The sequence below is a fragment of the Sarcophilus harrisii genome, chromosome 2 (assembly GCF_902635505.1).
Source record: "Sarcophilus harrisii chromosome 2, mSarHar1.11, whole genome shotgun sequence".
Taxonomy (NCBI): domain Eukaryota; kingdom Metazoa; phylum Chordata; class Mammalia; order Dasyuromorphia; family Dasyuridae; genus Sarcophilus; species Sarcophilus harrisii.
The window spans coordinates 486,448,802-486,470,782 of record NC_045427.1 but is presented as its reverse complement, the minus strand read 5'-3'; the positions used below and the strand labels follow the sequence as shown (position 1 = coordinate 486,470,782).

General features: G+C 39.2%; 2 protein-coding genes and 1 pseudogene across 10 annotated transcripts in view; 1 reads left to right on the top strand and 2 right to left on the bottom strand.

The window, feature by feature from the left end:
• Positions 1–7,332, bottom strand: part of WDR5 (WD repeat domain 5) — a 90,120-nt gene extending 82,788 nt beyond the window's left edge. For 3 of the 4 annotated variants that reach the window (XM_031949448.1, XM_031949452.1, XM_031949453.1), the window contains exon 1: positions 7,210–7,332. The gene's annotated coding sequence lies outside the window, so the exon portion shown is untranslated. Of the gene's footprint in view, positions 1–6,511; positions 6,777–7,209 lie in introns of those variants that run through there. The other variant, XM_031949449.1, reaches the window with a different exon arrangement.
• The window catches only part of BRD3 (bromodomain containing 3), an 87,275-nt gene that overhangs the window by 24,968 nt on the left and 40,326 nt on the right, over positions 1–21,981 (top strand). Inside the window, exons 1-2 of one of the 6 annotated variants that reach the window (XM_012554006.3) lie at positions 7,352–7,438; positions 12,989–13,111. The gene's annotated coding sequence lies outside the window, so the exon portion shown is untranslated. Of the gene's footprint in view, positions 1–7,351; positions 7,439–8,293; positions 8,400–12,988; positions 13,112–16,328; positions 16,574–16,613; positions 17,386–21,981 lie in introns of those variants that run through there. The other 5 variants (XM_031949441.1, XM_031949443.1, XM_031949444.1 and 2 more) reach the window with 5 other exon arrangements.
• On the bottom strand, positions 7,378–10,741 carry LOC116421011 (annotated as a pseudogene).

Genomic DNA, 21,981 nt, shown 5'->3' with positions numbered 1-21,981 from the left:
AGTGGGTAGAGCTAGAACAAACCTCAGAAATCATCAATCACATCCTTCATTTTATAGATGAAGAATTTTAAGCACAGAAAAGTTTAGTGACTTCCCTAAGATCACACAGCTATTCTCATTACAAAAGATTCATCACAGATTCCCTTTCGTCTTTGAGCTCCCTTAAAGCATTTAAAATGTGATTTGATTTGCAAAAACTCATTTGCATTGATTCCTTCTCATTATGCCAATTAGGAAAAGGAGCATTCTGCTTGCTACTATACCCAATATGCCCACACACTTTTAATTCCAAGTCAAATTCCATTAAAAAGAAAATCATTGTAGAATAGAGAATTTCCAAGTTCAACCCAATGATTCCCTTATTTCAAATGATAATCGATGTAGCAAAATTCTAATTTAACAAAAGAACTTGAAAAAATATCTTGGAATTATAGAATCTCAGAGATGGAATGGACCTCAGGGAATCTAAATTGCACATCCCTACCCCCTTATTTTTACACATTAAAATCCTGAGACAGTGACTTACCAAACTCACATAGCTAGGATTTGGGAGGGCCAGAATTCAGAGCCAAAATTTTCTGACACTGGATTCATTGCTCTTCAGTTAGACCATGTTTGCCACATTATAGAAAATAGCATGGATGTGTAAGGATGCTCAATGTATCCCCATATGAGTTCATTTAAAGGTAAAGATACAGGGGAGTCATGAAAAATTCATTGTAATTGATTTAGCCTTTTTATACTTAAACAAATTTTATACATATATACACATTCCTCTTTTAAGTTTTAGCTCATTGAGCCATGACTCCCCATATAGCAGTAAGTAAAATAGGCTTTCCCCCAGAGTTTAGACATCTGTGGAAGGTGTTTCCTGCCTAGAGATTGGAATAGTTTCTCCTTGTAGTGATCTGAAGAGTACTGCCTCGTAGTTGTCTTCCCAACTGTGCCAAATGGCATGACCCTGGAATCACTCCTACTGAAGACTCACTGCCATGTTGCCCATCTCCCAGAAATTTCCTTTTTCTCCAATTCCTTTGGGGGCATAGAGAAGACTTTTGGGGAAATAGTCCCATCTCCTGCTACTATGGAACCTCCTGAAACCCTCTTCATCCTTGTCAGTTTGTCCTTTGTATTTCTACCATCTATATCTCCCTATCATAAACTCTTTTTGTAGCAGATAATTCTTAGTCATAACACTAATTCCATGCAATTAACTGTAATAGTTGAAGCTAAGGTTTAGTATTGGAACTACCAGAATCCTTGCCTATTCTCAGCGAATTCATTTATCGTTGGTCCATATGTAAAATGACTTTCCATCTGTAAAATGACAAAAATTCTTGTTCTCCAAGAATCTCCAATGACTGAATCTCATTCAGTCGATTGGCCAGTCACTTGATAAATACTTATTTGCAAAGGTGAGTTTTGTATGGTTACCTTATAAAAATGGCTTCTTCAAATGAAATTCTAAATATTGGTTGAATACTATTTAAGAAATACTTCTTTTGGGACTATAATCAAACCTTAACCTATGTGAACAAAGTAGAGTTTAAATGTATAGCAAATGACTTAAAGAATTAAAAAAAAATCATTTTATCACTTTCAAGATTAATTTTATTTGGTTCTAACTGCATACATCTTTGACCTTACTCGAGTTGTATACACCAATTGACATAGAATCAGAAAATCTCAGCATTATGAAGGCCCACAGGGTTCATCTAATCCTATCTATCACTGGACAGGACATCCATAACAAATGATCACCCAACTTTTGCATAGATAGTCAAGGATGGAGAATTCATTGCCAATTGTTCAGTCTATTCCAGTTTTGGACAACTCTAATTGTTAGGAAGTTTTTCATATTTGCTACTTATTGTGTGTCCTTAGGCAAGTCAAGCTACCAGTATGGGATTCATTTTCCTCAGGTGTAAATGAGAGTTGATTATCTCTAAATGATCACTAAGATTCTTTCTAATTACAACAAATTATGAATTTAAGTAGGTCTGAAATCAAAGTTTTATTTAATAAGCATCTTAATGGACTTTCTAGTACACAAAGATGATTTGTAATTATTACAATAGTTATTGCTTCTTTGCATAAGGGCCATCCATAGCAAGACCAATCTAAATTATGTTGGGGAGTGGGGGAGAAATTTCCTATTTCATTTGACAACAGCTTCCACCTAGAGAAATCTCTCCATTGGACAACTGAGGAGACTGGCATTAGTTTCCCATCTGGAAGCATGATGATTCCACTTTCTCAAAAGAAGAAAGGGAAAAAAATGCACACATAATTTATAGACACTCATTTCTATCATTACCCTGAAATATTCAAAAGGGCTTAGGATGGTATTTTTCTTCAAGGCCGATTACAGTACCTCATATAGTAAATTTTTTTGTGCCAATTTCTACTGATATTTTCTATTGATCTCATATTGTCCTCAGTGGCAGCTCAAATGGCACTGTTTCTCCAATGACCTCTAGATATCTATCTCAACAGATTTTCTGATCTCATAGAAAATATCACAGAGAATAAGAGTGGTATTTTATTTTTAAAAAATTAAATTTAAAAAATTTTAAATTAACATTTTTCTCTCTCTCCTACCTTCTCCCCACAATGAAAAAAAAAAAAGAAAAAATCATTGAAACATATATGCATAGTTAAGCAAAACAAATTCTCATACCAGCTATGTCTAAAATGAATGTTTCATTTAGCATCTTGAATCCATCACCTGACATTTCTGTTAGGAATTGAGTAGTATGCTTCATCTTGGAGTGATGGTTACCTTAATTATACTGATCAGAGTTCTTAAGTCTTTCAAAATTATTTGTTTTAATAATGTTGTTCTTAAGTAGATTTCTTTCCTAATTCTACATTCCTTTTATATGTCTTCTCAGGTTTCTTTGAAACTGTACTTTTCATCATTTATTATAGCATAATGGTATTCCATTCCACTAGGATTCAAATGCCATAATTTGGTAAGCCATTTCTCAACTGATAGGCATTCCTCTAATTTCCAATTCTTTGTCTCCAAATACAAAGAGTTCTAAATATTTCTGTACAAATCTTTTTCCTCTTTCTTTGGTCTCTTTGGGGTACAGGTCTAATAGTTCTATTGATACATAAAAGGGTATACACAGTTTATTAACTTTTTGGCTATAGTTCCAAGTTTTCACAATGGCTGGACTAATTCATAGCTCTACCAATAGTGCATTAATGTGCCTGTTTTCCTGCAGTGCTTCCAACATTTTTCATTATCCTTTTTTGTCAGCTTTACCAATTTGATGGGGTGCTATACCTGTCTTAAAGAACTCTGCATTCCTCTTGGGGGAATGACACAAAATTCTAGAATTTCTGAGTCAGAAAGGACTTCAGGGGCCGTCTACTCCCATCTGATTTGAAAAAGAAAGACCACTATAATATTCCTCACAAATGGCCATCCAGTCTTAGCTTAAGTGCCTCTATGATCACTTGTTGGGTCTTTTTTATTACTTAACAAAATGACATACCCACTTTCTTTGGGGTTTTATCTCTCTTCTCCAGTGTGATTTTTATTCCATGACACTGAAGGATATGGGGTCCAGTAATTCATTCCTCCTGGTGCTCCTTACAATCCTGCTAGGAAGGGAGTGGGTATACATTTCCCCAGAAGACTGTTTGTTAACACTCCAGCTCAGATCATTTTCCTTAGTTATTTCCATTAAGTATATTATGCAGATATAATATATAAGTTACAATATCCAGCATGAGTTAGATTGTATATACTTCCACCTAAAAGGATTTCAACAATTTAATCATTTAAATAGGTCAGATATGTTCCCTAGCACTTTATTATTATTATTAATTAGCTAAGAGGGCCTTTTTTTTAATTGCTAGGCAAATGTCATCCCTTGCCCAAGTTGGAACAACAAATTCAAAAATACTGCCTCTAATTACTAAATAATTATTGAACAGAAAATACCTTTATAAAAATCCAAGTTCCCTTCACACACAACTTCATACTTTCGCTTTTTAGAAGTGACTTCCTGCTAAAGTGGAATAAAGCTGCCCTCTGCTTTATGGAGTTGATCACTTTCAGGAAGTCCAGGCTTGTGGGTAAGAGAGTGGAAGAAGCCAATTGTTTAGGAGGGAGCTGGACAGCTGTGTATGTCCAAAATAGGGGTTTTAGGTTTTTTTGTGATTCAGAATTAGGAGGAATGTTAAAATTCTCCAGCACCTAATTTTTTTGTGTTTCTTTGGGAAACAGAGGGAGTAAAAGGAAGATAGAGGCTATAGTTTAGGAAAATAAAATAGAAAAATTAAAAGGCATGGGAAAGAAAGATCTGATAGCTTTATCTTTTAAAACCATCTAAGCTCCAAAAGTGCCATGGGCCACTTGTAATTGAGTAAAGAATATTTAGGCAATGGAAAAATTATTAAAATAAGACAAGTATTTTATCTCACAGTTTCTTACCTTCTTTCCTTCCATTCTTCCCTCTTCCTCTCTGAATTTACTTGGCCAGATCATTATCTCCCAAACCTTTGCAGGTTAGCTAGTATACAGGGAAATACACAGTAATGACTGAGGGATGATTAGAGCCAGGTGCACTTAATCAAGGAAAGTTTCATGGAGGTGAGTCTTAAACTGAATTTTCAAGATAGAGATTGAACACAATATCATAGAGAAATGGGAGGACTGTCTAGAGTCTAGATGAAGCACGGAAGTATGGATTATAGCAGTAGTTATGAATGTGATGATAAGTAGATTTTCTTGATAGCAGAATATGCTAGTAAGATTGGAAAAGACAAAAGAAGGCAATCAACTAAGAGTAAAAAGTTTAGATGGCCATGATTACCAGCTTGAATTCAGAGATATATTGGTTGGAGATATATTAGGTTGACTTAATAAGCATATACAGAGTGGTTGCTATGTGTAGAGCACTGTATTTGAGGATATGAAGAAAACAAAGGAACATAGACCCTTCATATGATTTAAGCTGCTGAGAAGCAATGGCAAATCACATAAGTGATAGAATGTTGCCTATGTGAACTGGAAGGAATCTGAAAGATCATCCAACCCAGTTACCTCCTTTTATTTGAGAAAAAAATCAGAAAAGTGAAGTCATAGATGAAAGGGACCTGAAAGACCTTCTAATCTGATACCCATATTTTGCAAATGAAGAAACTGAGGCCTGCAAAGGTTAATAATCTGTGGTGAATTCAGGGGCTCTTACTCCAAAGTCACTTCTATTTACACTGTTACCACATCACCTTCTCAAGTTCATTGAGGAAATAAGTGATTATGCCTGGCATCTGAACCTATATATAACTCTTAACTTCTAGGTTCTTTCCACTTTCCCAGTGCATCCTAAATGATCTTTGTGGATAATGATTTGGGCAAGTTTAGGACAGCTTTCTTTTTTATCTTCTGGGACTTTTCAATGAAAAATCAAATTTACTTGGGGAAAAAAAAAAGTCCCATTGAATTAATTATATAGGTATGGTTCCCCAGAGATTCCTCTGGGCATGAAGTGGAAAGATTAGACCTGAGGTTTATATCTAAGAATGATGGTCACTTTTGGTGTGAAAAGGACAGGATAATTGCAAGAGAAGATTCATATTCTTTAGTTCAAAACTCCCTCTTCTTATGTGTTGGTTTAGTTTCTATATGGGAAAGAGGTCACCAGAGCTGAGACAAGGTACTTGTACATGCTAGATTTGAGAGATTCATTTCTCTGTGGGAGGATTTAATTTTCATTTTATCACACAAAATGATTTTTTTTCAAATGCCTATATGTTAGGGAGAGCAGGATATATATATATATTTTTAATGTGCATTAGAAACCAAATTTAAGACCATCATTCATTTTGCTCCTTTGTACACTGTATTTTTATTAGGTGCCTACTTTGACTGTTACAGGTTTTGGCTCTGGAAGCCACAGTCATCCTCAGATAATTTATTAAAAAGTGCTTTGTTTTGTGTATATTAAATGGCAGGAACATCTGTGGGAAATACTGCTTGAGTTTGGGGTCTACTGACTTTGTAGCACCACCCAGATTTCAAGGAAAGAATGAGTTTTACAATGGCAAATGACTTGTCAGCAGTGTAAACTAGTTATATTTCTAGTAATTGATTGGCTCCAAATTATTTTGCTGCAGACAAGCTAGACAAAAGTAGTTAGGAAAGGACTCATGAGGTGGACAGAGGGTTGGATATGTAATTTAGTGGACACTTGGGTTTAAATCCTGGCTCTAGGGTCATCTTCCCACCTTAAAAATATGTCTTATTTCATTTCATTGAAAATCAAATTTCCCTATCCATAAAATCAAGGTGTTGGGATGAGATGGATCTCTTAACATCCCATATAAATTCTATGGTTTTAAAATACAACTTTATACATATGTGCAGAAACACCTTTATGGATTAATCACATGAGAGAATTTTCATTTTGAAGAAACTTTTGAAGACCAGGGTCACTGATAAGATAGTTAAAAATGGTCAGAAAGAATACAGAATATTATAACTGGAAAGTACCTTAGAGACTTTCTAATCCAACCCGCTCATTCTCTAAAAGAAGAAACTGAGGTCCAAGGATGTTTGCCGATGACACTGCTACTTTGTGGCTGAGCAGGGACATTTGATTCCCAATTGTCTTTCGAGTATGTAATTTCCTTATTCTTAGAAAGGTGGGCAAACCTCATTAATCAAAACAGTGTACATCTAGGACACTGAATCTTAACTGATACAAGTTTCTGTGAAAAGATTCATTTTAGTTAAGTCTACCTCTTAAAATCAGAGATAATGTAGAATTCTAGACTATTAGAACTGAAAGGGATTTTAGAATATGGAAAGTTAGAACACAGAATATCAGATCTGGAATATGGAATGTTAGAATATACACTGTCAGAGCTGGAAGGGAAGTTGAGACCATCCAGTCCAACCTCCTCATTAGCCAGATAAAGTGCATCTTTAGTTAAACATTATCTAATGTAAATTCCCCATCCCCCACTGCCAAGGATGGAGGATGGAGCCGGATACATTTCAGTTTATCAGAAGGTGAGTGGTAGATTCTTAGTTATGGAAAGCCTCTACTCTACTACGTGGCTACTAAATTAATATGTTAATTAACACATGTTTGTTTATAAACACTGGCGGCCTCTACAGGTATGTGCATCCCCAAATGATTCACCCAGCTGTTTTATGCTGAAGTTCAAGGGTTATTTCGGCTTCACCTGCAGGGCAATTGTTGCTGGCTCCTTTCCTGGGGGATCCGCATGTTTTCTGGAGCTTACTCTAGCCGCCCCAGTCGACCTGTTCTCTCCCTTCTCCTCCCGCGCTTCCTCTCAGTCTTCACCGTGGTGGCAGGAAATTCATAAACAACGCCAACTTTCCCAGCCAGCTCACCGCAGCTGCCCACAGCTCAGGGGGCGTGTTGTCTCGGCGACTTAGGGAAAAAAAAATGTGAGTCTCTGGTTATGTGGTTTCCAGTTTGTAGATTCGACTCCGAATCCAAAAGAGAGGGTCTAGGGGGTGGGGGTGGGGGTAGGGTGTAAGAATGGAAGCGCCTTGTCCAACACTCACTCTCTCTCTCTCTCTCTCTCTCTCCCCCCCCTCTCCCTCCCCCCCCCCCCCCCCCCCCCCCCCCCCCCCACCCGCCCCCCCCCCCCCTCCCACCTCCCCCCCCCCCCCCCCCTTTTTGCCTCTTGTGTGTGTCTTTCTTCCTTTCTCTCTCACTCTCAACAAAAAAGGGCCGCTGGGCGCCTCTCTTTCACCCTTGCCCTTTCCAGCAAAGTCTGGGAACCAGAATGGAGCTTAGCGTTGGGGACTGGGGGCGGGGGCTGGATGGGGGTAATTCTTCAGCTCGAGATTTCTTCTAACACTTTGAAAGGGTCCCAGACTCGTTTTACCTTGGGAGAACGAGGGAAGGGAGAACACCAAGGGGAAGCCGGGATTTTCTCTAGGCGCGATTCTCTCTTTTAGTGGGTTCCCCTGGGGCCCACCTACGCCGCTGCCTCCAGCATCTCACCCTCCCAGCCGTATCACACTAACCAAAGACCGGGGACCAGATGCCAGCTTAAATGCCCGATTCGCGCGCTGACCTGGGGGTAACCCCCCTACCGTTCCCCTATTTCCCCCCTCCTTAGACTAGAGGGGGGGCGGGGTGGGGGAAAGGAGGGGAGGGCGGGGGAGAGAAAAAGGCGGCGCCGGCTCGGCTGGGACATGTAGTCTGACGGGTCTCGGCCTCCCTTTGGCTGCCCGGGTGTGGGTTCTGACTCCAAACTACGACTCCCGCCAGGCCATGCGTCGTAGCGCATGAGCTCTACATAGCTCTAGCGCATCTATTATGCTGCCTTGCCGAGGATAAAAAGAAGAGCAACCGGAGGGACTATAAGGCAAACGTTGCTGAAGCTGCCGGGGCAAAGTAATCTATTTAATCTTACCCTTATATTCGTTTGGTGCTGCGGTTGCATTGCTATCTCCGATCCGTCTTTTCTAGCGGGGGGGGGTGTTGGGGGAGATTGGGGGGGGCGAGGTGGGGGCGAAGGAGAAGCCTGTTCAGAAAGGCCAGTGCCTGGTGGAAAGAGTAAAACGCTCCCTGGGTTCTGCAGCCTTTGTGCATTGCAACAATGTAACAAAGCCAGCTTGGGGGAACCGAGACACTGTAGCTGGCTGGGGTGTTGTGTGTGTGTGTGTCTGTCTGTCTGTCTTTGTATGTGTTTTGTGTGTGTGTGTGTGTGTGTGTGTGTGTTTTTTCCACCTCCCCTCCTCTCCTCTGCTCCGGATCGGGGCGCCCTAGGAGGAGCCCGGCGGACGGTTGCATTGCGATCGCTCGTCTCCTTAGTCGCCCCCTCCCCTTCCCCCGTCGCCTCCCGGGGCGCCTTCTTGCCCCATTCTCGGTGTGACCCTCCCCCCAACTCCTTAGCCACCCTCCTTGCAATCTGGGCACCCCTCGCTCCCGATCTGGGAGATGGCGGGACTGGAGCGAGGAGAGCCCCGGCCGGTCGCACAGAGCCAGCCTCGTCCATCGCTCGCTCACGGAAGGGAATTTTTTTCCCTCCCTGTGCCCGCCATCTTTTGAAGGGGGAAAATAAGGGGGAGAAGGGAAAGGTGAGCCAAGGCTCCCTCCCCAGCTGCCCCAGAGGCGAGGTCGCCCCAGCCGGACACGGCCTTGGCGGCTCTCCCGAGGCTCCTGCGAGCAAATGGCTCTTGTTCAGTTTCGATCCGCGGCGAGTTTCCCGGCTGGAGAAAGCCGCCCCCACCCTCCGCCTTTCCCTCCTTCGCCTCCTTCCTCCCTCCTTCTCTCCCTCCTCCTCTCCTCGGTCGTCCCTCCCGGCTCCGTCCAGTTTGAGTTGTGGCTGGGGTAAGGGCGGGTGGGGGGGGGGGAGGGAAAGAGGGGGGCTGGACTCGGGGCCCTAGGGAAGTCTGGTGAGCGCCCGGGAACGAAGGCCCGGAGAGGGGGCCTCGGGGCGGGGGCAAGCAAGGCGGGCGCTGGGTGGCTCGTCCTGGCCTAGGTTACCCGCTCTTTGAGGCGTTCCCGAGGCGGGCTCCAGGTGGGCTTCCTTCCGATCGGTTTCTTTGGCTTTTTTGCCCAAAGTTTAGTGGTCCGGGGCGGCGGTAGAAGGGACACAGGGAAGAGAATTTGGCCCCACAAAAGGGTTGGAGTTAAAAATTCGAACCCAGAGCAAATAGTGTATTTGGGGAAATTTGTCGAGGCCACTTGGGTCTTGTGGGATATATTATGGATTTTCTTTTTCTTTCCCACCCCAATTTGGCTTACGGTGCATCTTCCAGGATTGTGCCAAAGTGACTCTCCACTCACATGGGATTGAATATCATTTCAAAATCCCTTCTTGCTCCCACTTGGCGAAGGAGACTGTTTTTTCCCCCTCATTTGTGTTCATGAGGAACTGAAATGAAACTCCAGCAGAAGGCAAGGATTCTTTTTTTCTTTGCAAAGTTTTCAAGGAGAAGGGATGATGGTAACTCCCAGCCTGGGATTTGCCCCTTTCTCCTAGATGGGATTGATTTGGAAAGATGAAGGCATTGAAAGTGAATGGGATGCTCATAATCTGTGGATCATTGATTTGATGGGCCATAGCTACTCTAGAGCATTTATAATAGTCCATCTTGTTAACTCACACTTTTAGGGACCTTTAAATAATGGGTCACAAAGGCTTCTATTGTAGTTTATCATTTCAATGGGACGCTAAATTTTTGGCTAACAGCCTTCTGTTTCACAGTGCCCTAACCTGTCATCACCACCACTTGCATTTTAAATGCAAGTCCCCCTAGCATGCTGGTGAAGTTAGAAGGGGTGTGTGTGTGTGTGTGTGTGTGTGTGTGTGTGTGTGTGTATGTGTGTGGAGGTGGGGAGTGACTCTTCTCCCCACCTGTGAATAAGCCAGATGAGGTATCCAAAACAAGTGAGATTTCAATGGGGTAAGTTTCAACAAAGATCTTTGAGCAATCTCCCCTATCCTCTTAAAAAATTTCTGTCTGGTTCTGTTCTCTTTGAATACTCCCCCACTCCCTTCATTTTTCCTTTTAATGGAGGTACCATGTTATCAATCAACAATTATTTATTCAATATCTACCTAGTGCTTAACAGCATTACATCTTGAGCTCAGAAGTATGGCCTGTTGGCCCTGGTTGATACTGAAGCAGGGAAGCATCATATTTGCAAATAAAGTGACTGATTAGTAGGGCTTCCTTCAGAATCTGAAGTGGCCCAGTGATTCCAGATGGTGAAATAATAGGGTACATAGTGTCATCAGGACATTGGGATCATTTTCTGACCTTATTGGTAATGCTGAAACCAAATTTCATTTGCATAGGGTTTTTTTTTTTAAGTTCTTTCTAGATTCTGAATAACTTTAAAAATAAATGTTGCTGAAATTGACAGACTCAATTTTAGATGGAATATAGATTTCAAGGTTTTCAAGTATTAAAAAGTAACCTTTGAAATGTGAATACTACTATATTGTTCCTTTGAAATCAGCTTGCACATGTTTTAGAAGCAAACTTGTAAATAAGTTTCAGTATTAGTAAACATTCTTTTCTTTTTCTGAAACCCACTAAAGCCCCCAAAACAGAAAGTGAAACTCCCAGAGGAAAAGAAAAAAGTGAAACTGACCATCCTAGACGCTTAGAATGCCCTCTAACTTTTCAGTAAATAGGTCCAGCTTTCAGTAGTGAGGAACATTCTGCAGCAACTCCAAGACACTGGGTGCCTACTTAAAATGCCAGTTAGTTGAGGCGTCCAGTGAAAATAAATAACCTGTAATGAAACGCATAACATTTTCAGTTTGGGATCTTGGACATTTCATTTACTTTGTTTATGGAAGCCAAGCTAAGACTGTATAAAGTATAATTATTGATTAAGCGCATCTCTTAAAATTAAGATAACTTAATGATGTAATTAATTCTAATGAAAACATTTGGCTTTTTGTCAGATCATTTGTATTCGAAGGTTCATATTGGAAAGATTTGTGCTACCTCTAAGATCCATTCTTAGCAAGATTTATGTGTATTTAAATAAATGTAAAATATATAGAGAGAAATCTGTATAACTAACTATATGTAACATATACATACATATATGTATGCATGTGTATATACGTAGATGTACATATATATGAATATAAACTCTAACCTCACAGATGTAGCTACTATAATCAATGAACTAAGTTACAGTTACTATTTGCTGTTTTTCAGAGTATATGAAATGACTGAATATTTGATCAATTAGTAGGCACAAGTCCTTTCTGCCCCTTTTATTTATAAGCTTGCAATTTTATTCATTCTGAAGAATATATCATGATTAAATTAGAAGCCTTGTGGTTCTTGTGACCCTGATATAGATTCCAGAGCATGAAAAATCATGGTACATTGGATGATTTTTTTTTTTAAGGAGAGGGCAGGAAAAAGAATGAGGAATGTGTTCTGTATGGATATGTGACTTAGGAATCACAAAAAAGTTCCTTAAACTATTCTCTCGAAAATCATTATTTTAAAAAATATTTAATTTAAAACTACTGCTAATAACCTCCCTCCTCAACTATCTTGTATTTATTTGTGTTCACTTTATATTTTATGTTGCATACTTATATATGTGCTTGTCTCTCAAATTAGATTGTGAACTCCTTGTGAGTAGGAATGGTTTCTGTCTTTGTATTTATATTCTCACCCAGAATCTAACACATCGCCTGGTAGGCATTTAATAAATACTTGTTGATTGATTAAAAATGAGTGGCATGGATGAATGATAAACTTTTTTTTCCCTGGACCTTAGGAGGATGAATGCTTTAGGAACATGTGAATTATGTTCATGGATGCTTTTCTCTACCCATGCTCCTTTGGGAGGCTTGATATGACAGCCTAAAGAGCACTTGTATTGTTTCTTGACTGTCTCTCCTCCCCTCCACAGCCAAGGCAGAGCTGGGTACAGAAAGATAAAACAGGAGTCCTAGCAACATTCATGTGTCTCACGTTTTTGGGTCAAGTTTTTACTAAGAAGAATTGATTTGGTATCATGCCCTATTCTGCAATGTGATCTTGTATCTCCTTCATACCCACAGTTGGTCTAAAATAAACACAGTAACTTAAACATCTCTTTCCATTTGATTTTTTAAAAATCCATCCCTGTGTGCTAGTACACACTGGTATACCATTCTACAGAATGTATATTCCTGTTGTCTCCTACCAGATAGTTGAAAATCATCTTTCAGAAAGAATAAAGGATGAGATGGGATGGGGAGGGTGGGAAATCTTCCTTACATGCTATAAACTTTTAAAATCTTGTAGTCTAAAAATTCTGCCAGTCCCTTGGAGTCATAACCCAGCAGAGGCAAGAAAATTTTTGATGGGGAATAGAGTAAATGGGTGGAAATCATATTATCTTTTGCTTCAACTTGTGATATTAGTCTATTGTATCTTTTTTTAAAAAAACAATTTTTATTTTATTAGCAACCAGCCCTCTAGATTTGGTTTTCTGCTTTACTTTGTTTTTAGTGCTCAACAATAACATGGGGTCAGACCCAGGAAAAAGGTGCACCTCAGAGAATGCCTTTTGCCCCCTTGAAGGCCACTGAAAATATTGGTGGACAGAAGTTGATGAAGTGTGTTGGAGATCCAGTAAGTGGCAGATTCTCTGAGTACTGGGTAAAATATAAAACTTGGAATGAAATTGGATGGTAGAGGGTGGGGGAAACAAACTGATTTGGTTTGGTTTGGTTTTTTTCATAGCAAAGTTTATTTGGGGTTTTGGTGTTGTCTTTTAAATGTTAATGGGGGGTGAAACATTTATAGGATATTTAGAAAGTATAATCTGATAATGTTATAGGCACAACTATATGCAAATTGTAATTCTTTTAAGAGAGCACAAAAATGCTTTAAATTTTTACTATTTTGTAATTCATCAGCAATTAAAGAAAACTAACAACAAATCAACTGAAAAAAAAATTGAGTTCCTATTGGCTGTTCAGCTCTGAACTCAGAATGATGGGAGTACCATCGAAGTATAAAACACAAATACTTTCTTCTAGGAATCCACTGTCCAGGGCAAAATGGTCATAGAAATGGAAGCATTATAATTTTTGAAATAATAATACAAAATATAAATAACTATGTGAGACATTTAGCCTGGTATGTGAATATCTTGGATAATCAGGTGATTACACAATCACCTGTGTGATTTTGTATTCCATACAATATTCCATAGCTTCCAAAGGACACTGTCCCCTGGAAATCACAAGACTCTGTCTTTTAGACCACTATGACCAGTTTGCTCCTCAGATTTAATGATTCTGAATTATTTTTGCATCAAAACCCAGTTTCTATCTAGAAACCTAAGCTCTTCAGGTAAAGAAAAGGAAAGGACGTCATATAACTATATGGAAAGTGTACACATTTAATTCTCCCCATGGAAAGAGTATGTGGTTTAGGGAGGGAAATATGGTGGAACTTAATAAAGGTTTCAATTGAGAGCGAAATTGAACCATCCAAATTGTCTGCTTCCAAACTTTTTGCAATTTGATGAGCACTCCCAAGTTATTACTTTAAAGAGCAGCTCTAATGTAAATTTCATGCAGGCATCCCATTAGGAGTTAGGGAAATATTTGCTGGAGCTGTTGTCTTCAGCTGTACTTGACATACACAAATGTTTCTATTCTGTGTGTTTCTATTGGGATTTGGACTCTTTCCATGGCCATTTAAAAAAAAAAATGCAAATATGTTTTTCCAGACTGAAATGTGTGGGGCTATTTCCTGGGGCTGGCTTGGATTAAAATGCAACATATTCTGCTGTTGCATTGTGTTGTTACTTTATCCTTTTTTGGTTGTTACCAGAGTCTGAGGAGGACATGAATTAAAACTTGTCATTTGGAATGGGAGAGTGTTTCAGAGAAACTATAAGATAAAACAAAGCTGGGTGATATTCTGGAGGAGAGATTCAAGTGTAGGTAGTCTTTTTGGGGAGCCCTAGATTGGAAATGCTTTGCCATTTACTTTACCCCCACCCCAAACATGGAGATGTTCCCATTTCACAATTAGCAGTTGCAGATGTTTGTGTGGCTCATGCTAGTTCTCTGTGACTTTTGAGTTGACAACTTCATTCAAAATAGAATGGGTTGTCTGTATAATTCCATAAGGAAATTTTTCCTTTTTTTCCCCAGGATTGGAACTAATTTTCCAACCCCTCATTGAGCTGGATTAGTTAGCACTTTGAAAATCACTTTTATCACTCTCTGTAAGTTGCTTTTCTCTCTGTTTCTTATATTGTTGGATCTTATTATAACATCTATTTTTGTAGGATCTAAATTTGGAAAGAAACTTTGAGGTCCAACTGACTCATTTCACAGATGAGGAAACTGAGACCTAGAGAACTTAAGTGACTTGCCTGGGTCACACAGGTAATAAATAGCAGAGCAGGAATTCAAATTTCCTTCCTTTCACTCCAAAATCAGGGCTCTTTACCCACTCCCCTGGCATGTGCATAGCCCCACAAGGATATGTGGCCTCTGTCAGATACTTACACAGGAGTCTTCTTGTTATACTTAACTTGTTATCAAAGTAGTGAGAGAGCTATAAGCTAAGATTCTTTCATTGATGAAAGTTAATGCAGATGAAATTTATATAAGCAAATCATTTTCCTGATCTGAGTCACACATCCCCTGTTTATAATCAGTCAGTCATCAAGCATTTATTAAACACCTCCTAGGTACCAGGTACTATGCTAGGTGTTGGGGATACAGAAGACAAAAAATTAATTACTCCCCATTCTTACGAGTCTTAGATCATTGACTATACAAAGAAAGGGTTAGACTAAATAATTGTCAAGGAACTTTTGATAATGTGAAACAAGCAAATCACATTATAGGGAGGTTTTGTTTGTAAAAAAAAAAGCCACATTTTTTCCCCTAAATTATCACTGCATTCATCAGTGAAGGGACATTTTCAATTGTTAAGGGACAGGTCAATTCTCCCAGAGCCTCCACATCTGTGGATCATAGCATCTGAAGGGGTTGCAAGGCAGCCTTTGCTGACACAGGTGTTTCAGACTGGGAATGAGATAAATTGGAGGCAGAGGGAAGAGGAGAGAGGTCAGACAATGAAATGGCCTCTCAGTGAGAGAGGTCAGAGAACAGCAACTGCCTTTCAGTCTCCTTGTATCATCCTCTCAACAAGAGGAGATCCATTCTGTGTTGGATCTCCAGCAGCCACTGCCAGGTGGCTCCTGTGTTTTCCAGCAGCTCTCCCGGGTATTCCAAAAAGATGATTTTTATCTTCTTTGACCCTATAATTCATCCTCAGCCCCCTAAATAAATTAATTGAATTAGATCTCTTGACTTTTGCCACTGTCCTGGTGAATGGTAGACTTTGGCAGTTTTAGAAGTACTTGTACTTAACCAAAGTAATTGTTCAGAAGAGACTTGCTGCCCCTGTGAAAGTCTCTAACTCCAAATAGTTGGGTCTCTTCCTCTTTATAAGGTGGATGATTGTGGGTGGAGGTGGCAAAGGCTACATACAGGTAACTTGTTTGCCAATTAATTTTTGTATGTGTACATGATCACTTTGATAATCTCTAAAGCCCTTCCAGCTCAAATATTGTTTTAATTTATGTTTTTTTCCTCTAAAATCCCCCTAGTTCTATCATTCTGTGTTCAGAGATCCTTTCCAGTTATGAAATTTCTTTATCCTGTGACCTGATAAATACTTGGAGGGAAAAATGGAAGTACTTAATTAAAAAAAATTAAATGCTTGAAGAGGAACACCTATGGTTAGCATACCTCTCACCTGTTTTATCTTTATGTAGATTGTTGTTCTGGAATAGACTATTCCCCCACCCCTTTCCTTACCTACAAAGGGAAGAAATAAAAATGGTAGTAAATAAAATCATGGATCTATTTAAAAGAAGAGAGAAAAGCCAGAAATGTGACCAGTAAGTAGATCTGGACATGAAATCCTGTGATAAAACTCCTGTGATGCTGTTTTGAAAAAAAAAAACAAAACAAGGAACAGAAGGGTTTCTGAAGAAATATGAAGTTTAAAAAAATGGATTGAGAAAGTATGACAAGACTTCAAAGCAAGAGTCAATGAGTAAGTGTTAACATTTGGCCATTAAGGGCTAAAACCAGCATCATCTCACAATCTGGGTGCCCAGGATACTTTGGTGAAGTTCTGTACTCAGAACTGAAGAAAATTCCGGAATGGGGGTGGAAAAGGTGGGATAGATAGTGTGGGATGAGGAAACTTCAAGGAGGGTGATTTTAACCTGGGACTCAGTAATAAACTTTAGGTTCAACAAAGAAAAAGGAAAAAAAAAAAAAAAAAGATCTCAGTTCTTAGAGAGGTAGTATGCAAAGTAGTACAAAGATGGTTGGATTTTTACTTGGGTTCAAATCTTGTTTCAGCCGTATGACCAGGGCCAAGTAAGATACTTAGGCTCTTTCCGAACCTCACTTTCCTCATTTGTAAAATGAGGGTAATAATCCTGTACTGCTTATTTCAAAGGATTATTATAAGGATCAAATGAAATGATGTGCGCACATCAGAAATTATCTGCCATGATGATGTTCCTGTTGCATGAACTGAAGAGCTGCAAGAAGTTCTTTGCTAAGGCTGGGCTTTAAAAAGGATAGGGGAATTTGGAAATCTCTAGATTTACTACAAGGACTCAATTTATATGTTAACCTGCCCCAAGTTGCAATAAAGAAAAGCGATTTCTTTGAAAAAAAATTTTTTAAACTACATTTCTAATTCCCTTTGTTCAGACTTTATATGCCCCAAGACTTCTTTGTGTTGTGGTAAATTAGTTTCTTTACTCTGCTTAGCTAACTGAGTATATGCTGGAGCTGCAGGGAATGGGGACTGCAAAGCAAGAGTCAAGATTTTAGGAGGCCTGGACTCTGGTAAGAAGTCCCCCAAGGGAAGACAGCGGTGTGCGTTGGAGGGGGGGGAGCTTGTGCTTGGGGCCTGCAGTGGGCTCTAGTGGCTTTTATTCCCAGATGCATCTCATTGCATGATGATTGCCTGCATTCCATTGGAATGCACTGGTTTATTTCATTCAGGAAACAGTTGTCTCAGTCCGTCACAGGGGCCAGGCACCAAGACTCTCAGGAGCAAGGATTTGCCTTCTTTAGATCCAGTTTCACGTGACTTGGAATGGCAGCTCCTTAGCAATCAAGAGTCTATGTATTTTGTTTATGGTCTGGGCCGCACCTAGCACACTGTGAGCTTTCAGTAATGATTAGAGATTGTAGTAGTATTTGCCCCCTTGCAGATAATTTCAATGCCTGCTCCTAATTTCCCCACCTTTTAAATGGGAAATAATAACCTTAATTCCTAAGAACAGCTTAGAAACAGTACAAAAAGCTCTGTAGACCTTTGATAGTGGTGGTAATGTCCAGCCGTAGGGTATCAAAGTGGGGAAAGCCCTGGTTTTGGAGCCAGAAAATCTGGCTCCCCATTTACAAACCTTGTTGACCCTGAATCAATAAATCATTCTTCTCTGAGCCTCAGTGTCCTTATCTGAAAAACTGAGCATGATAATATCAGCTCCATTTCCTTCACAGAGTGGTTAGTGGTAGAGATGAATGAGGTAATAGGTTTTAAAATGCTTTTATAAACTCTAAAGCACTACTCATGGGTTTGGTCTTGATGCTGGTAGTTAGTAGTAAAAAACTGCTCATAAAATGTAAGCAAGAGAGGATGCTCTTTAATACCAGAGAGAATTTATTACATGAAGGCTTGTAGAGATGTGGCATGGTACTAATTTTACAAATGGCAGATTCTTTCTTTAAAAATGAAACTGATTTTTAGTGTATTCCCTTGCAACCAAATGAGCCAAAGGATATGCTTTTGCTAGTAATGCTAGTAAATGCATTTTAGTAAATTAGCTAAATTAATTTAGTAAATAATGCTAGCAAAAATGCACAAGTCCTAAAATTTCCATTTCTCATTTCCCCCTAGTTGATCAATCTTTAAATTGTTTTTCTGCTTTTTTGGTTGTTATACTTCATTTATGATGTTTGAGTGTGTCATGTAGTTAAATATCTAAGTTTGCAGGTTGAAAGACACTTTAATGAAATCCATTTTCTCCATCCCCAGTCCCTTGTGCTGGGTGCCTATCATGCTCCCAAAGAGTTATTGAGTGGTCAAGAAAAATTGCTCTTTGAATCATAGAATGTTAAAGCAAGAAGGGATCTTAGAATATATGTTATAATAGCATAGAATGTAGCTTAAACTAGGACGGTCAAAAAATGTAGAACTTATTAAAAAATATATAGTTGAAAAGGACCATGTCAGCTCTCATTTGACAGATGAGGAAACAGATTTGGGGCCAGAAATACATAGGAATCCTGATAGTTAGCCCAGTGCTCTTTCTATTACTCCACATTGTTCTGTTTTATAGGTACTATGATGAGGTTCCATCTAAGGAAAGGAACTTCTTGGCTGTTTGAGAAAATCTATCTCCAAACTCCAGAGTTCAAACTAATAAAATCAAGATTATTACAACAACACGGAGAGGATTTTAGGTTGTCAGAATTTGCTCCATTTATGGCACAGATGCATCTTCTCTATGTAGTTTTTAGTCCAATGAACTTTTTGGCATTTCAATGTATGTTTGTCTTAGATGATTTGGTTCCTATAACCCAACTTTGTAATTTGCCAGTTTTCAAGGTCTTGCTACAAGTCATCTACTTTCTGGGTTTTCTTTCACGCTATAGTGCTTTGTGACTTGTTTCAATGTTTCATTTCTCAGCAATCTTCAGATTGTCTTGACCCAGATAAGCATTGCCTGTTCACATTACCTCTTTTGTTCAGCTTCATATTTGGTGTTTTGTTGACCACTACTGTACTTTAAAACAGGGAAAGCAAAACCTAAGGAAGTGGAACCTGAGACATATTTGGAAAGGAACACAGAGTAAACATCTTCCTCAGTTGTTTATTTTTTATTAATTCGTTTGCTTCTACTTTGTTACATTCTATGGATTTTCTGTAAGATTCTATTTCTATTCTTAATTTTGTGTATTTGTTTTTGTTAATGGTAATTAAATTTATATACACATATTTTAAAATATACCATGTTTAAGGGACATGGTAAATTTTCAGTGATGTCTGAATTACTCTGAAGGGAGATACTTTAAAACGTGCTTTGGGGCTTAATTTAAATAGTTTTACAAACAGAACTAGAAAGTGCAGTATCTGCTGAGTAAGACTACTCTGCTGTTGTACAAACATTCAGAACACAAAGCCTCATGAGTGAATGGGAGGCTTGTCCTATTTTATTTCAATAAGATTTTTGTGTCTGCAATAAATAGCTTTTGGAATAAAGTGGTTGCTGGGGTGTGTTGTGTGGTGAATGCCATACAGCTGACAGCTTGGGGAACAGATTTTTAAATGCTCCTTTACTATGAGAGGTTTAAGTAGGAAAATTAATTGGTGCTACATTATATGTATCAAAAAAACCTTTAGGCTCCCATTATAGAAAATGGTTTCCAGTCCTGATGGGCTTAAAACTGTTGTGTTGACTATAATGGATGGGAAATGCCGAGCAACCAGTTCAAAACCTCTTTTTATATACCTAGACTTTTTCTAAATAGTGAAGCCTGAAAGGAAGATCAGGGGTACCAAATGTGGCTCATTCCTTTGAGGGGAAAGGGGAAAGGCTACTTAAGGATGTTTGTGAATTAGAGGACAAGCTCTTGATTTGGGAGATTGCATTTTTTTTTCCCTAGTTGTACTGTGGAGGATTTTTTCCTGGCAGCTTTAGGGACAGTGCTGGCTCCCCACCCCACCAGATTTCTCTAGATACTGACTCTCAGTCTGGCTCTCATCCCTTCCCCTCCCCCCACTGCCTCTTAATGGGGATCGTCTCCAGGAGACCAAGCTTCCTATAGCTATGACTGGATACAGGAGAGGGCCTCCTTCTGCCGCCAAACTAAGCCAGCTTAAGGAAACGAAAGGGGAGGAGGAGAATCTTGCTATTATGAAATCCCCTTTCCCTCCTTTTTGGAAAGATAAGCAAAGAGAAGATCCTTCATTGGGAAAAGATCTAGAGATTCCAGTATTTAGAGCTGAAAGGACCTTAGATGTCATCTCCAAATCCCTCATTTCAGACATTTATACTTGAGAATTAGAAATTTGCCCATTATCATATATGTAGATTACTGCATGGCTGGGAATAGAGCCTAGTTATTCAGGCTTTAAATCTAGTGGTTTTTTGTTTTTTGTTTTTTTCCCCAAAAAAATCAAGCCAACTGAGCAACTAGCCCTGAAGACTATTCTGAGTGTTCTCCAGGAATTTTGGAAGCATACCACATCTCTGAAATTTATGTTTCTGGCTCTTAGTTCTACTTGAGGATGAATGTACAGTCTTGCATAAAGTCTTGTCTTTACCCATTTGTTGGAAAAAGTATTGAATTTGGAGTCAGGAGAGTTAGTCTCAAGTCCCAATTCTGATACTTAGCTGTACAATTCTTGTGCCTCTGGGCAAGTCACATAACTTCCTAGATCCTCAGTTCCCTCATCTGTAAAATGGAAATAAATAGTGCTTGTTTTATATTCTTGCCCCAGGGAAAGTGCAGAGTGGTATAAGAGGAATGTTGGATTTGTAGTTAACAGCAGTGAATTCAAACAGCACTATACTTACACTGTCACTGTGGACTAAAAACTATTTCTCTGGGCTTCATTTTCCTCAGCTATAAAATAAGTTGAACTAGAAAATTTTCCATCTCTCAATCTATGGTCCTGTGAGGAAAGCTCACTATAAACTTTGAAGTACTTCAGAAATGTGGGTGATTATTGTCATACCTCCTTGCAATTTAGGAAATTGTCCTGCATATTAGGATGCCATCATGTCAGTATTGGAGTCACATCTATCTACACTGTGAGCTTTCTAAATAATTGGAGGATGGAAATTTGGCCAATAGTATAACCAGTCATCAAGCACTTATTAAGCACCTACTATGTAGGCACTAGACAGGGATGAAAGAGAAAAAAGAAACAGTCTTTAAAGAGCTTATCAGGGAGAACAACATCTAGACATAGAAGTATAAAAATAATATACACAAGATTTTTGGGTGGATGGATGAGGTAGGGAGTCACCAACAGCTGGTAGCTGAGAAAAAGAGGAGGTCAGAAAAGGCCTCAAATAGGAAGTGGTATTTGATCTGTACTTGGAAGGAACCTAAGGATTTTAAAGGGTGGAGGTGAAGAGGTATGCTTGCACAAAGGGATGGCCACGGAAAAATAGAATTTTATATATAAGGAACAGTCAGTAGGCCAGTTTGTGTGTTAGAGGGCTTGAAGGGAAGGAATGTAGAAAGTTAGAAAGGTAGAAAGTGGCCAAGTTCTGAAAGACTTTAAGTGCAAAACAAAGTATATTTTAATTGATGCTGGATATTATAGAGAGTCACTGAAGTTTATCGAGTAGGCTAGTGACATGGTCAGACATGTGCTTTAGCAAAATCACTTTGGAAGCTGTTTGAGGTATGGATTAGAGG